The sequence below is a fragment of the Cololabis saira genome, chromosome 14 (assembly GCF_033807715.1).
Source record: "Cololabis saira isolate AMF1-May2022 chromosome 14, fColSai1.1, whole genome shotgun sequence".
NCBI lineage: Eukaryota > Metazoa > Chordata > Actinopteri > Beloniformes > Belonidae > Cololabis > Cololabis saira.
In genome coordinates, this window is record NC_084600.1 from 32,480,123 (window position 1) to 32,494,062 (window position 13,940).

Genomic DNA, 13,940 nt, shown 5'->3' on the forward strand with positions numbered 1-13,940 from the left:
TGCTTTTTCATTTTAAGAATGTAGCTGCATTATTTGAGTCAAAACTAAAATTGATAATATATAATCCGAATTGCATTTTAATTTTCGTATTCAACACTGCTTATTCTTGTACTTAATTCAAATTAAAAAGAAAAAGACGTTTGAGATTTAATTTTCAAATCATGCCTCAGCAAATAGTTCACAATATTCAGTTTTAAATCTAAAATTTGAAAATTAAAATGCATTTGCAGAAATGCTTTTTCATTTTAAGAATGTAGCTGCATTATTTGAGTCAAAAATAAAATTGATAATATATAATCCGAATTGCATTTTAATTTTATTCTTTACGCTGCACATTTTATGTCATAATCAAAAAGAAAACAAAGAAGACATTGCTTTTTCTTTTTCATGCTCTGCCCGCAAAAAAGTGTACAATATTCAAAATGAATTCGCAATCCCAGCGGCGCAGGAGAGTGACGTCACGGCTTCTCCTGTTCTCCAGCTGCAGCCCAGAAACCCTGGAAAATGCTCACGTTTTTTAAGGTGACATCGTATTTTGCCGATTTCCCAAAGTCTGTTAGAAAAGGTCTGATTTCCTACAACTCTAACAGAGTTCTAGATGTCAACATGAGACACAGACAGCAGCGTTTCTCTACACGGAGCGCTGGTGCCGGGCTGACTCCTCCTATTCAGACACGTGTGTTTGTTTACAACCTATGGAGCACGAAATGCAAAGAGGAGCAACGTCGACCGACAAGGTACAGTAATATTACCGGATTTTGCCACAAAAATGACTTTACTAGCATTTTCGCTTGTTTTTAGCATAATGTTTGCATGTTGAGCATGTTATTTATTTATTCCAGCTTTGTACATAGACGAGTTGCATCAAGTCCAGGCAAGGGACACGCAGAAATTCTACCCCTGTCGTTGTCCAGCGTGACAGTCTGACCGTCAACGGTATTTTTTCATACAGTAAAGTTGTCACTTCTCAAAAGTACACTTCATTGCATGGTCAGATGTGATTATTATTGTTTTCTGAATTTGGAGAGCAGAGTTTGGCATACAGGCATACCACTGACTGAGGAGCCAGAAAATGTTTTAGAGTCCAGGTAAATTTTTATGGCTAAATATTTACTCTAATCTAAATTGTATGTTTTGGTCCTGGTTATAGCATGCATTTCCTGAAAATGACTGCTGAGGAGCAGCATGAGTCTCCAGATGAGGAGGAGATCAATTATTTGAGAAAAACAATGTAAGTGAATGTTTGTGAGTCTTTTTGTCTTGTTTTGTTTTACTCGTGTGTAATTGGCAAAGTATTCAAGGCACTTGCAATGTCAATGTCAATGTCAATGTCAATTTTATTTATAAAGCACATTTAAAAACGACCGAGGTCGACCAAAGTGCTGTACAGCATACAAGAAAATAAAACAATACCAAAAGAAAAACACAGTACACAGTGTAGAAACAATAAAATCACTAACATACTAAAATGATCAATAAAATAGTAATAAAAAACATAACAGTACACATACAGTGCACAATCACTTCACACAGATGTGGGGAACTAAGTTGTCACACACTAAAAGCCAAAGAAAATAAATAAGTTTTCAAAGAAGACTTAAAAACCACTAGGGTCTGGGCAGATCTAACATTTAGTGGCAAACTATTCCACAGCTTAGGGCCGGCCACCGCAAAAGCTCGGTCACCTCTAGTTTTGAGCCTAGATTTCAGGTATGCTTCATTTTGTGGTTGATTCAAAATTAAATGTACCTGCGAATGCCTTGAATTGTTTGCCAGAAACACACTGAAGAAGGGGGATACGAAAACGTGTGACGATAAATATATATATATATATATATTTTTTTTTTTTCTTTTTTTTAATTTTTTTATTGTATTTTTATATTTTCAGCCACAAAAAGAGGGGTATACCTTAAATACATAGAACACAAACCCCCACAACTCAATTTCCAAAAAAAAAGAGTCAAAGTCCATACATACCAAAACATATTTCATAGTGCTATAATCATGCCAAATATACTAACCAAAAATTCTACTCACTGCACTAATTGAGAATACCAGATAGTACTACCCTATCTGTTCTATCAATGACTCTGAAATAATAATTAAATAGTTAAATAATATTCCTACCTACTTCTTGATGAAGGGGACTTATAAAAAAAAAAAAAAAAAAAAAAAAAAAAAGTAGGAAACACTTAATGTCATTACTTTCTTATCCTAAGTTGGGGCTGTATATATTCCTCACCTTTGTTTATGGTATGCTTTACTTATTGGTTGTATATCAAGTATTTAGAAAATGTATAAAAGTACATATGTATTATGATATATACATATCATATACATATACTGTAATATGTATAGTACAGATTTTATTTGAAATGATAAAATACTATTAACACTATATGATATAAAAGTGAGTAATGTGACAGTAACAGAGCTGTTGTTTTTTTCTCAACTAACAGGACAACTTCAGACTTCGAGAACTTCCAAAATCACATCCTGATGTTTGCAGGAAAGCATTTTGGCTTTAGGCCACCTGTATACACAGCTCAGACGTTGCTTGCAACACTTGGTTACAACCGCCGCCTTCCTGCACGAAACCGTGATGGGACACAAGATGTAAGTTGTTGGGGTTTTTTATATCATAGTTGTCTGACACCCAAATAGATTCTTAGCACTGTTACCATATCTCGTTATGAAATTGTTTTAAATTATGTTGTTGTTTTTTCCCAAGTTACCGATGGTTCTACAATAAAAACATGAAGAGCGGGAGTGTGTATACCCTGAAAGAGAACAAGGACTATGGCTACTGTACATCCCTGAACTACAGAAGGCCACTCTTTCAAAGAGGCTTCAGAGTGGAAAGGGTCTTCCCAGGAGACAGTCTGAGGCCTGGAGATCCAAGGCCCCTGGGTCTGCTGCTGCTGCCACATCACAACCACAACCACACATGGACTGGTAAAAACGAAGGTGTCACGTGGAGATGCAGGTCCTCGTGATGACAGCTAAAACTTTGATTGCCTGTTGTTATATCTGTCTCAATACTCGGGAGCAAAGCTCCAGGATTTCAGGACAGAGTAAAATAATTCACTGACATAATTTCTTGTTCATGTCTTGTCACAATCCCTAAATAAATGTTGCTGTAATTGCAAATGATCTGATTATCATAACCTATTTTCTCATAACTTCTCACTTGAATCAAAATCTCTGGGAGATTCTCTGCATTTGGTGTTTTTCACAATGAATATAATTCGGAATCGGAAAGATATATATATTTTTTATTCTGTAAACAAGGACAGAACTCAACATTTCTGACTTGTTCATAATAAAATGTATAAAAATAAAAACGATTTACATTGAAAGTGTAACCCAGCTAAACACTATTCACACCAGCCAGTGCAAAAGAAATCCGGTGTACTGGTTGTTTGGAAGATTACAGATAGGTTTCCTGACCCAAACTACACAGCTTGGGATGACGACCTGATTTCTTTCCGCATGCCGCAACTCTCAGCTCCACTCCAGGCTTCTGGTGGTCATCGTGGTGAAGATGTTGTTCCAGGCAGCCCGGGCCGGCCACAAAACCCCCTCTTCTAATATAAAATACTGCATGTGTGCCATATGATTACTTATGCAGAGCTTCTCCAGGTCTGTGGGCATGTCCCTGCAGTTTGTGCAGCTGGGGTTCATCTGGACCACCTGGACTTGGACGCTCAAGTAACGCCATCACATCAAACACCAGGCCTGGCAGTCTGGTCACGACCTGCCCCAGAAAGGTTTTCATCTGTGGTGGAGTCAGGGCTGTGAGGTTATCCTACACATAAAGCATTTATTTGATATTTTATGTTATTGTACGAGATTGCATTACGAGACTTCCTGGATGACATGAGTTATCTAACCCAGCTAACAAATAAATAAATGTTACGCCAGAGAGTTGCCTTTGTAATTGTCTTTCCACAGCCAAACCTTATTTTTTGAACCTTAGAAACACGTCTACCTGCGAGTAATAAATTACCCTCTCGATTGTAAATGCAGTGATGTAAGTTAGATGTGATCTGCACACATCAAGCCAACATTTCTTTATAAAATAACATGCTCAACATGCAAACATTATGCTAAAAACAAGCGAAAATGCTAGTAAAGTCATTTTTGTGGCAAAATCCGGTAATATTACTGTACCTTGTCGGTCGACGTTGCTCCTCTTTGCATTTCGTGCTCCATAGGTTGTAAACAAACACACGTGTCTGAATAGGAGGAGTCAGCCCGGCACCAGCGCTCCGTGTAGAGAAACGCTGCTGTCTGTGTCTCATGTTGACATCTAGAACTCTGTTAGAGTTGTAGGAAATCAGACCTTTTCTAACAGACTTTGGGAAATCGGCAAAATACGATGTCACCTTAAAAAACGTGAGCATTTTCCAGGGTTTCTGGGCTGCAGCTGGAGAACAGGAGAAGCCGTGACGTCACTCTCCTGCGCCGCTGGGATTGCGAATTCATTTTGAATATTGTACACTTTTTTGCGGGCAGAGCATGAAAAAGAAAAAGCAATGTCTTCTTTGTTTTCTTTTTGATTATGACATAAAATGTGCAGCGTAAAGAATAAAATTAAAATGCAATTCGGATTATATATTATCAATTTTATTTTTGACTCAAATAATGCAGCTACATTCTTAAAATGAAAAAGCATTTCTGCAAATGCATTTTAATTTTCAAATTTTAGATTTAAAACTGAATATTGTGAACTATTTGCTGAGGCATGATTTGAAAATTAAATCTCAAACGTCTTTTTCTTTTTAATTTGAATTAAGTACAAGAATAAGCAGTGTTGAATACGAAAATTAAAATGCAATTCGGATTATATATTATCAATTTTAGTTTTGACTCAAATAATGCAGCTACATTCTTAAAATGAAAAAGCATTTCTGCAAATGCATTCTAATTTTCAAATTTTAGATTTAAAATTGAATATTGTGAACTATTTGCTGAGGCATGATTTGAAAATTAAATCTCAAACGTCTTTTTCTTTTTAATTTGAATTAAGTACAAGAATGAGCAGTGTTGAATACGAAAATTAAAATGCAATTCGGATTATATATTATCAATTTTATTTTTGACTCAAATAATGCAGCTACATTCTTAAAATGAAAAAGCATTTCTGAAAATGCATTTTAATTTTCAAATTTTAGATTTAAAATTGAATATTGTGAACTATTTGCTGAGGCATGATTTGAAAATTAAATCTCAAACGTCTTTTTCTTTTTAATTTGAATTAAGTACAAGAATAAGCAGTGTTGAATACGAAAATTAAAATGCAAATCGGATTATATATTATCAATTTCATTTTTGACTCAAATAATGCGGGCACATTCTTAAAATGAAAAAGCATTTCCGCAAATGCATTTTAATTTGAATATAGTCCCTCATATGCTTCCATACTCCGGGTGGGTGGAGAAGTCCTGCCTCAGGTGGAGGAGTTCAAGTATCTTGGGGTCTTGTTCACGAGCAGGGCCGCCGCAAGGGGTGTGCGAACCGTGCGACCGCACGGGCCTCGCGCCCCAAGGGGCCTCGCGCCCCAAGGGGCCTCGCGCCCCAAGGGGCCTCGCGCTATGGGCCGTTTTTGAAAAAAAAAAAAAAAAAAAAATTGAATTTTTTTTTTTCTTTTTTTTCCCTTTTTTTAAATTTTTTTTTCCCTTATAAATATCAACAGTCACGTTCCATTACAGACCTAAATGTGTACTAGTCTGTGCATATCAATAAATATATGTGCAATGATGCGCGTGTCTGTTGTTCAATACAACTGCGTGAGACCAAGCGCAGACGGGTGGAGTTGGAACAAACTGTCACACAATGTCGAGAGAACGAGACAGATTCAGGAAATTTCCATCAGGGAATGAAAAAAGAAAAAACTAAAGAAAATGGAAGAGTTTAATGCCTCTGTGAAAGGCTCGTTTGATAAATTTGTTACAAAAATCACCGATCCGACCGGGTCTCAAGCAGCCGCGGGGCCCCGCGTCGAGGCAAGAGATGATGATGAGGCAGGGGAAGGTATCCAGTATTTTGATAATTGGAGAGTTAAAATTGCGCATATAGACACCCGATCCGACCCGAAAAACCCAAAAACTTTGCGCGCGCGAGGGCCCCCCCCGGCCATTTCGCACAGGGCCTCGCAAAACTCCCAGACGGCTCTGTTCACGAGTGAGAGAACGATGGAGCGGGAGAGTGACAGACGGATCGGTGCAGCGTCCGCAGTTATGCGGTCGATGTACCGAAATTTTAAAACTGTGTATGGAATTCATTGTTTTTTTTTAACTCTTTCAATAGATATTCTATGAGGTCTTTCGTGTCATTTGGTGCGACCACTCATCATGTGGTGCGACCAATCACACCATTAACTGTATTCAATTCATAGTGAAACACCACATTCTGTGGCTGTAATATTAATCACTGATATAGTATGTTTAACTCTATGGTATCTTTACTAACTAACTACTAACATTTGTATCAGTTTTATGCAATTTACAGGAAAAATAAGTCTGTCAACTACATATAATAAGGTGTCTGTGACCTAATAGGACATACATATGAGATAATTATTTACAAAAACTAAAAATAATGTTAATACTTTGTTTCCAAACACTTTATAATACTGAAAACTTGTAAAAAAAAAGATGTCAAGATGTTAAGGAATTCATTTATTTTAATATGAATCACCACAAGACTTTTTTTAAGGCTAGTGCCACTTCATCTTGAGAAAAAACTCTGAAATCACTTAATTTAAAATTTTAATATGAATTTATGTGTACACAAAATTCTTAATGTTTGAACTACTGCAATAGATATTCTTTTTTTTATTATTTTAAAATTGACCTGTTGAAAATCCTTATTCGTCATTGACCCATGAACGTGTTTGTGGTGAGCTGCTCTCCACTGGTTGTGATGGTTTCTTCCCAGAAAGATCTGAAAACGCCTCAGTGACATGTTCCTTCACGGGTTCCGACCAGTGTTCATACAAACACCAGACCCAGAATCTTTACATCCTTACTTTTTCTTTCATGTCCTAAAAATTCGAGTCCTCGCCAGGTTGTTCTGCGTCAGTCCAGTTTAATTTCGTTATAAGCTGCACCACTCTGCAGGCCTTCATGGATGAGTTTTTCCAGCTAAAGTGGTTCTGATTCTGAAAAAAAACAACTACTTCCTACATCAACATCTGGTAGTTATGGCTCCTGTTCGTCTTTTCTGCAGCCATGGCAACAGCAGACGGATGTTTTCCAGGAAGTCTGTGAGATGATATGGTTTCACAAGCTGCAGATGAGACCTGGCAGAGCGTTTGTTCGTCCACAGCAGCAGTTGGAGGCAGCTGAGGGAACTTCATCAAACTAGTCGATGGCTCTCACTTGTCTTGAGGCTCAAATGGGACGTATGTTCACCATTTGGCATTTTTACGCTCCAGTTTTGATTTAAATGATCTGATTCAGTGGATCTGCTTCTTTTCCTGCCGAAGGAAGGGATGAAACGTGTCCACGAGTTGACTCTTTCAAACTGTTTCCAGGTTTGTTAAACCCTTTAAGCCCTGGAGTCCCCAGTACAGGGGGCAAATGAGCCTGAGATCAGGCAGAGTTGAAGTTAACTGGTGATGAGACAAATGATCCAGCGGCCTAAAAAACAGCTGTAAAGCAGCACAAATGAACATAAAGGAACATGTTTAGCTGACTATGTCCTCTCATTGGTGTTTAGGTTTAGTCACCTCACGATGCTTGACTTGTTAGGTCTCTCACTCATCCACTTCATCTGTCGCTCTCCTGTCCTTACTTTATTACTTTCTTTGTCCCTTTTGCACCACAATGTCAACAGCAGCTCTGTGAGCCAGTTTCTTCATTGCTGATTTCATTGCACTTGGAATTACCTTGTGTTGAATTGTGCTATACAAATAAACGTACCTTCCCTTGCCTTGATTGGTGACAAATGTGCTGTGAAGACACTGCAGGGACGCAAGGCCACGAGAGCTCGCCGCCGCTGAGCTAATATTCCTTCACACTTACAACTCTTTAGCTGCCTGCATCATAAAAGCGCCGTGAGCTTGCTGCCGCTGACACTAAAAAACGAAACTCATATTCTTACAGTCAGAATGAAACATTTCACTTGAACACCAGCTGGCTAGATGCAGATTTTCACTAAACTTCCTGACACACTGCAGTCGTTCTCTAAAATCCACCACAGATGACGTTAGAAAGTAAAACAGCGGACTTTTAACGCATCTGTCCTTCAGGGATGAAAGCACAGCTGGCTGGTTGACGCGCCGACATTAGGAGTTGCTGTGCAGACATCCACAGCTGGTTTACAGGCATCAAACTGAGAAATTGTATACAATATTCATAATGTGCACGTTTTGATTGTCTTTAGTCAATTCCTTGGCAGCCAGTGAGCTTGGTTCTTCTCTTGTCCATGTTTGATGGTCATTTTAAACCCCCATAATCCTCTCTGAGAGGTTGAACCAGCTGCCTGATAAAAGCTTGTTTTCCTCAGCAGCTTTGCTGTCACTCAACTTCAACTTGTTTCAGTCTGCCGCTTCTGTGTGTGTGTTTGTGTGTGCTTGTGTGTGTGTGTGCATGCGTGCGGCAGTGATGTAATCCCCCAAACTCTGAGAACAGCGGCGTTTCTACTGTTTACTTGTTACAATAACCTAGGAGTCATGTCTATCTTGGACGGCCCTGCTAAGTTAAATCAACATAAACTATATGAAAAAAAGTAATTACGTTCACAGTTGCTAAATATTGATCTCACATTTTTCATCAGAGCCACAGGTGAATACAAGCTAGCAGCCAGCCATGCGGCCTCCATCTCCAAACATCTGTGACAGTAAATATGAGCTTGTTGACGTCCAGCTTGGTACTGGGTTGGGTGAGACGTTTGTGAAGTTTCCTCCTGCTGGACAGAAGACAGAAGCGACTGCTGAGGAGCATGCTGGGTAAAAGTCTCCAACCATAGAGCTCTGAACTTCCATGGGTTTAATATCAGCACTAAAACTGTGGTGGGATCATGGTATGGGCTGGTTTTCAGGGTTTGGTTTAGAAGTCTTATCTCCATTGAAGGACAGTCTTCATGCTTCAGCAGACTGGGACATTAAGGACAATGCCCCGCTTCCAGCTTTGCATCAGCAGTTCGGTCCTTTTCTATTCCAACATGACTGAGCTCCAGAACACAAAGCAGCGACTAGAAACACCTGGTTTGATGAAGAACTGGACTGGTCCACACAAAGTCCTGACCTGAACCCCGTCCAGAACCTCTTATGAAAAGGAATGGAGACTGTCATCCAGACCTTCTGGTTCAACATCAGTGTCTGACCTCATAAATGCTCCAAAAAGACTAGAAACTGTTCCAGCTGCAGAAAAGAGGCCAGCCATATGTCAGAGTGCATGTGTGTGAATATGTCCTCATTGCTGGTGTGATGGTCTCCCGACTACGTTGGTCCATATGCTGTATGTCCTATCCACAGACTCGGCTCTTTGGCCGCCGCTGCAGCCTGGCAAGCGTCTCTGCAGACAAGCTGGGTTCAAAGTTCTACACAGGACTGGTCCACATGGAGGAGGTTTGGGACTGGGTCTGTCTCCACCAGACGCATGTTTCTAGGGAGGTTCCCATCCATCAATGGCGATCGCGATGAGCTCGCAGTGCCGTCGGGCATTCACCGTCTGTTCGACGCAGAAGCATAAATCGCCTTTAATACCGACCGAGGTGAAGTACGTGAGGGACAGGTTACCAAGGTTGGTGGCCAGGGAGAAAAGAGGTGGTCAGGGGTGCGTGTGCTGGGTACGGCGGTCAGTGAATCGAGCAAAACGAGGTAAATCACTCACATGACTCCTGGAATCTCCACACGTCCGTAGTAAGTAACCTATATTTACTTACTTTACTTATCCTTCCTTCCTTCCTTCCTTCCTTCCTTCCTTCCTTCCTTCCTTCCTTCCTTCCTTCCTTCCTTCCTTCCTTCCTTCCTTCCTTCCTTCCTTCCTTCCTTCCTTCCTTCCTTCCTTCCTTCCTTCCTTCCTTCCTTCCTTTACTTATCCTTCCTTCCAACTTTCCTTCCTTTCTTTTCCCATTTCAAATGTAACTATGTAGCTCATCCAGAGGCAACCTCGACATCTCTGGACTCGGATGCATCTGGGACGAAATATCGCACAGAGGAAATGTGTATTCTGGTCAGATAAATTAATATTAAAGATTGTTTGGAAGATAATGTCGCTGTTTCCTGCAAACAAAAGACCATCCAGACTGTTATCAGGTACCGGTCCAGTATCCAGAGTCTGTGAAAGTCCAGGATTGCATCAGGATCAAACTTCATTTCCGCATCTTTGAAATTGATGCAGAAATGGGCTCTGAGATATTAAAGCAACATCTTCTGCCTTCAGGACCACATCTGTTCCAGGAACCTTCATGCAGTTTTCAAGGAGACAATGAGAAACCACATTCTAGACCCATTACAAAGACGTGACCCAGGAAGAAGCAAGTACTGAACTGGATCAGGACTCTGCAGTCCTGATGTATAGATCTGAAAACAGGAGCTGTCAGAAACTACAGTATGTCCCTTTAAAAGACCCTGCTGCAGATGAACTTGTCTGCTTTCTACAACTAGGTAATTTTATTCATTTTATTTTAAAGTCATCTTTTATTCACCTTGCTTTTGTCTGTCTGTGATGTACCAAGAGACTTATTTTAAGTCCTTTTGTTGATGGATCAGAACCACTTTTGTTCTCATTTCTGCTGGGATTTCTCAGCAGCTGTGAAGGAAAGGTAAAGACGGCCCGTTCGGATCCATTATAGCAGCAAATCCCCTCATTGAAAAACCACCGGGAACCAGGGGTTGTATAAATTAGAGTGCTACTGTTATTTCCCAGCAGGCAGACTGTTACAGGAGCTCTGAGGCATTGACAAAGATCCTGGACTGAGAGTGTGACATGTCGATAAGCTTCCATAAACTTCCAGCTGGAATGCAGATAGAGCCCCATGGGAAAGATCATCAGGTTCAGATTTTTAAAAATGCATTAACAATTAATATTTTTTTTAATAAAACCTCATTCTGAAAATAAAAGCTCCTGTTATTAACAAATCATTATCAAAGCTAAACACCGTCCATCCGTCCGTCCGTCCGTCCATCCATCCATCCATCCATCCATCCATCCGTCCATCCATCCATCCATCCAATGAGATGTTCCCAAGCCATCCAAGAAATGCAGTCCTTCCAGTGTGTCTTGGATCTACCACCATGCCTAAACCCAATTGGACATGGATGAAACAGCTCCCTAGGGAGGTGTGCCAGAGGCATCCTCACCAGATGAACTACCTCAACCTGTTGGAATCTGGAATCTAGATGCGGAGGAGCCATGACTATTCTCTCCTGGATGACTGAACTTCTCTATATCTCAGAGAGAGAGTCCGGCCACCCTGCCGACAAAACCCATTTTAGCTGCTTGTATCCTCCATCTGGTTCTTTCAGTCACTATGCACAGTTCCATAGGTGAAGGGAGGAACGTAGATCCACCAGTAAACATAGGCCGCGTTCAGACTGCAGGCAAATATCCTCCAGGAGGTAGTTTCATATCCGATCCATATCGCATTTGGGCAGATGCGTCTCAGTCTGAACAGTCCAAACACTCAGATCGGATATGACTGTCCCAGACGCTCCAAACCACCCGCCCATTTCCAGTTGTGGAGCTACTCATCCTTTCACAGAGAGCATGTACAATCTCTGATGTTACGTCAAAAACTATTATTTGTAGTTTAAGTGTTTGCAAATTCACATTACAAATCATGTTTTAATAGCAGAAAAAAAGACCGCATTTCCACGTAGGTGCGGGTCGCCGCGTACCCTACGCCGTAGGCTCTGCGTCGGTGTAACGCGGAACCATAAATCAGCCTTCAGTCGCGCTGTGAGCCTGAACCTGCAGCCCGTCAGCCCCTCTCCTCCTAGGAGGAGAGGTTATGGAGCGGGGCTGCCAGTTATTCATTGCTGGTTCGTTTTGTTAACTCTGATCTTTGTTGGTTGGTTTGTTAGTTTGCTGGTGGTTTTGTTCTGAACACTTTTCTCTGTTTCTCATTTTGCTGGGACACCAGGTCCCTCCGCCGAGACAACTTTTGCGGTATGCGTTCATTTTTATGTCTAAAAATGATGCGCAGTGCCGACCCAATCAGAAACGGTACAGATATTTTGGGATTTTTTTATATATAAAAAAAAATACATGACTTCACACAATTCACGCGCTGGGTGACGCCTCCGCTCCGACGTCATTGCTACGGCAACCCGTCAGATCAGTCAATGATGTGGCCCAGTCTGAACAGAGCCAGATCCGATATGGACACTTGCTAAAAACAGTGTGGACAGTCAGCCCTGAAAATCGGATATGAGAAGGAATCAGATATGAATCAGATTTGCCTGCAGTCTGAACGCGGCCATAGTCTTAGTTCTCTCTTCACCACAACAGACTGGTACTCATTGAAAGCTGCACTGATCTACCTTTTGATCTCCTGCTCCATTCTTCACAGTTATGAACAATACCTGAGATACTTAAACTCCTCCACTTGAGGTAAAACCTCACTCCTGATGTGATGTGAGAGGACATCCCACTTTTTCTGACCACAGTCTCAGATCTTGAGGAGCTGATTCTCATCCTGCTTCATAATAATCTATGAAGCCTTCCTTGAACTGTCGTTTGTTTTAATGTTTGAGTGCTATAAATCTATGAATACAGATTAATTATAATGGCACTTATTCAATCTTATAATGTGTGTGGGTTTTAGGGTTAATAGTTTGGGGTTTTGAGCTGGTCTGTTATAAACATCTCTTAAATTGTTCCAAACATAAAGTCAATCCTATTTTTTTTTCTCTCATATTGTCTCACTTTGATTCAGAAGACTTAAGAGACTTTCTACGGATTCTCATTCCTCTATTTCAACTCATTTTCACTTGTTAAGTTCTAAACTTCCCTGTATCTTCAATGAAAGATGCCCTTCAGGGATGGAGTCGTCCTCCTCTGCTCTGCTCTGCTCAAATCTTATACGAGGGCGAGCAGGGGAAGGTAATGGGCCACAAACCCCTAAACGGGGCCTTTCTGGGGCTAATTGTCTGTCCGTCTGTCTCTGTTCTCCCTCACAGACGGGGGAGTAATGAGGTGTTTCTAGATACGAGATCCCCCTCAGGACACCAAAGCCTTCGATGAAAGGTCCTGAGAGCTCAGAGAAGAGCTGACGCTAATGGAGAGAAACGAGGCCAAGAGGATAAAATCATAAGGAGAAGGACTGGGTGGAAACATGAGGGGTTGGGAAGAGCAGATGGAGTTTGTGCAGAAAAGTGGAAGTAAAGTTACAGAGAGACATGGAAAATGGGAGCAAGAGATGGATCAACAGAATAAAGGATGAAAAAGAAAAGGTCAAAGACCCACATGGACGAACAGAGGAAGAGAACAAGACGTCCAGAGGCAAAGACAAGTTTCTGATAAAACATTTTAATGCTAAAAAGCTGTAGTTGCTCCTCCTTTTGGAAATTGCTTAATATAAAAAGACCTAAATCCAATGTGATGCAGTAACGTAGCTTATCTGTGACATCGATTCAGTGGATTTAACCAACAATGATGTTCATGATGTTCAATGATGCTCTCACATATCAACGGTGAGAAGTTCATTAGAATTAATGACAATTTGTACCACTGAACAATAATACAAAAAAAATCTAATTTTAATTATCGTTAAAACAAGGATAGTTTTATTTCAAAAATGAATTTCTAAAAGCTCCGGTTGAAACCAGTCTTTCAAACTTGTGTTGAAGGAAACTTAGGACATTTTTTCAAACATTGTCAGTGTTTCTTGAGGTCTTAAATGTCGGCAGCCTGTTTCTCCCTCCTCTCAGCTATCTTTACTCCGCTCCGCGCAGCAAAGAGGCTCTTAGGTAGCAACAGGAGCAC

General features: G+C 40.5%; 1 long non-coding RNA gene across 1 annotated transcript; it reads left to right on the forward strand.

The window, feature by feature from the left end:
- The first annotated feature begins 249 nt into the window (after window positions 1-249).
- Window positions 250-1,662, forward strand: LOC133460001 (uncharacterized). Its single transcript, XR_009784081.1, has 3 exons — window positions 250-737; window positions 843-936; window positions 1,151-1,662. It is a non-coding gene; the product is annotated as an uncharacterized LOC133460001 (long non-coding RNA).
- The last annotated feature ends 12,278 nt before the right edge of the window (window positions 1,663-13,940 follow it).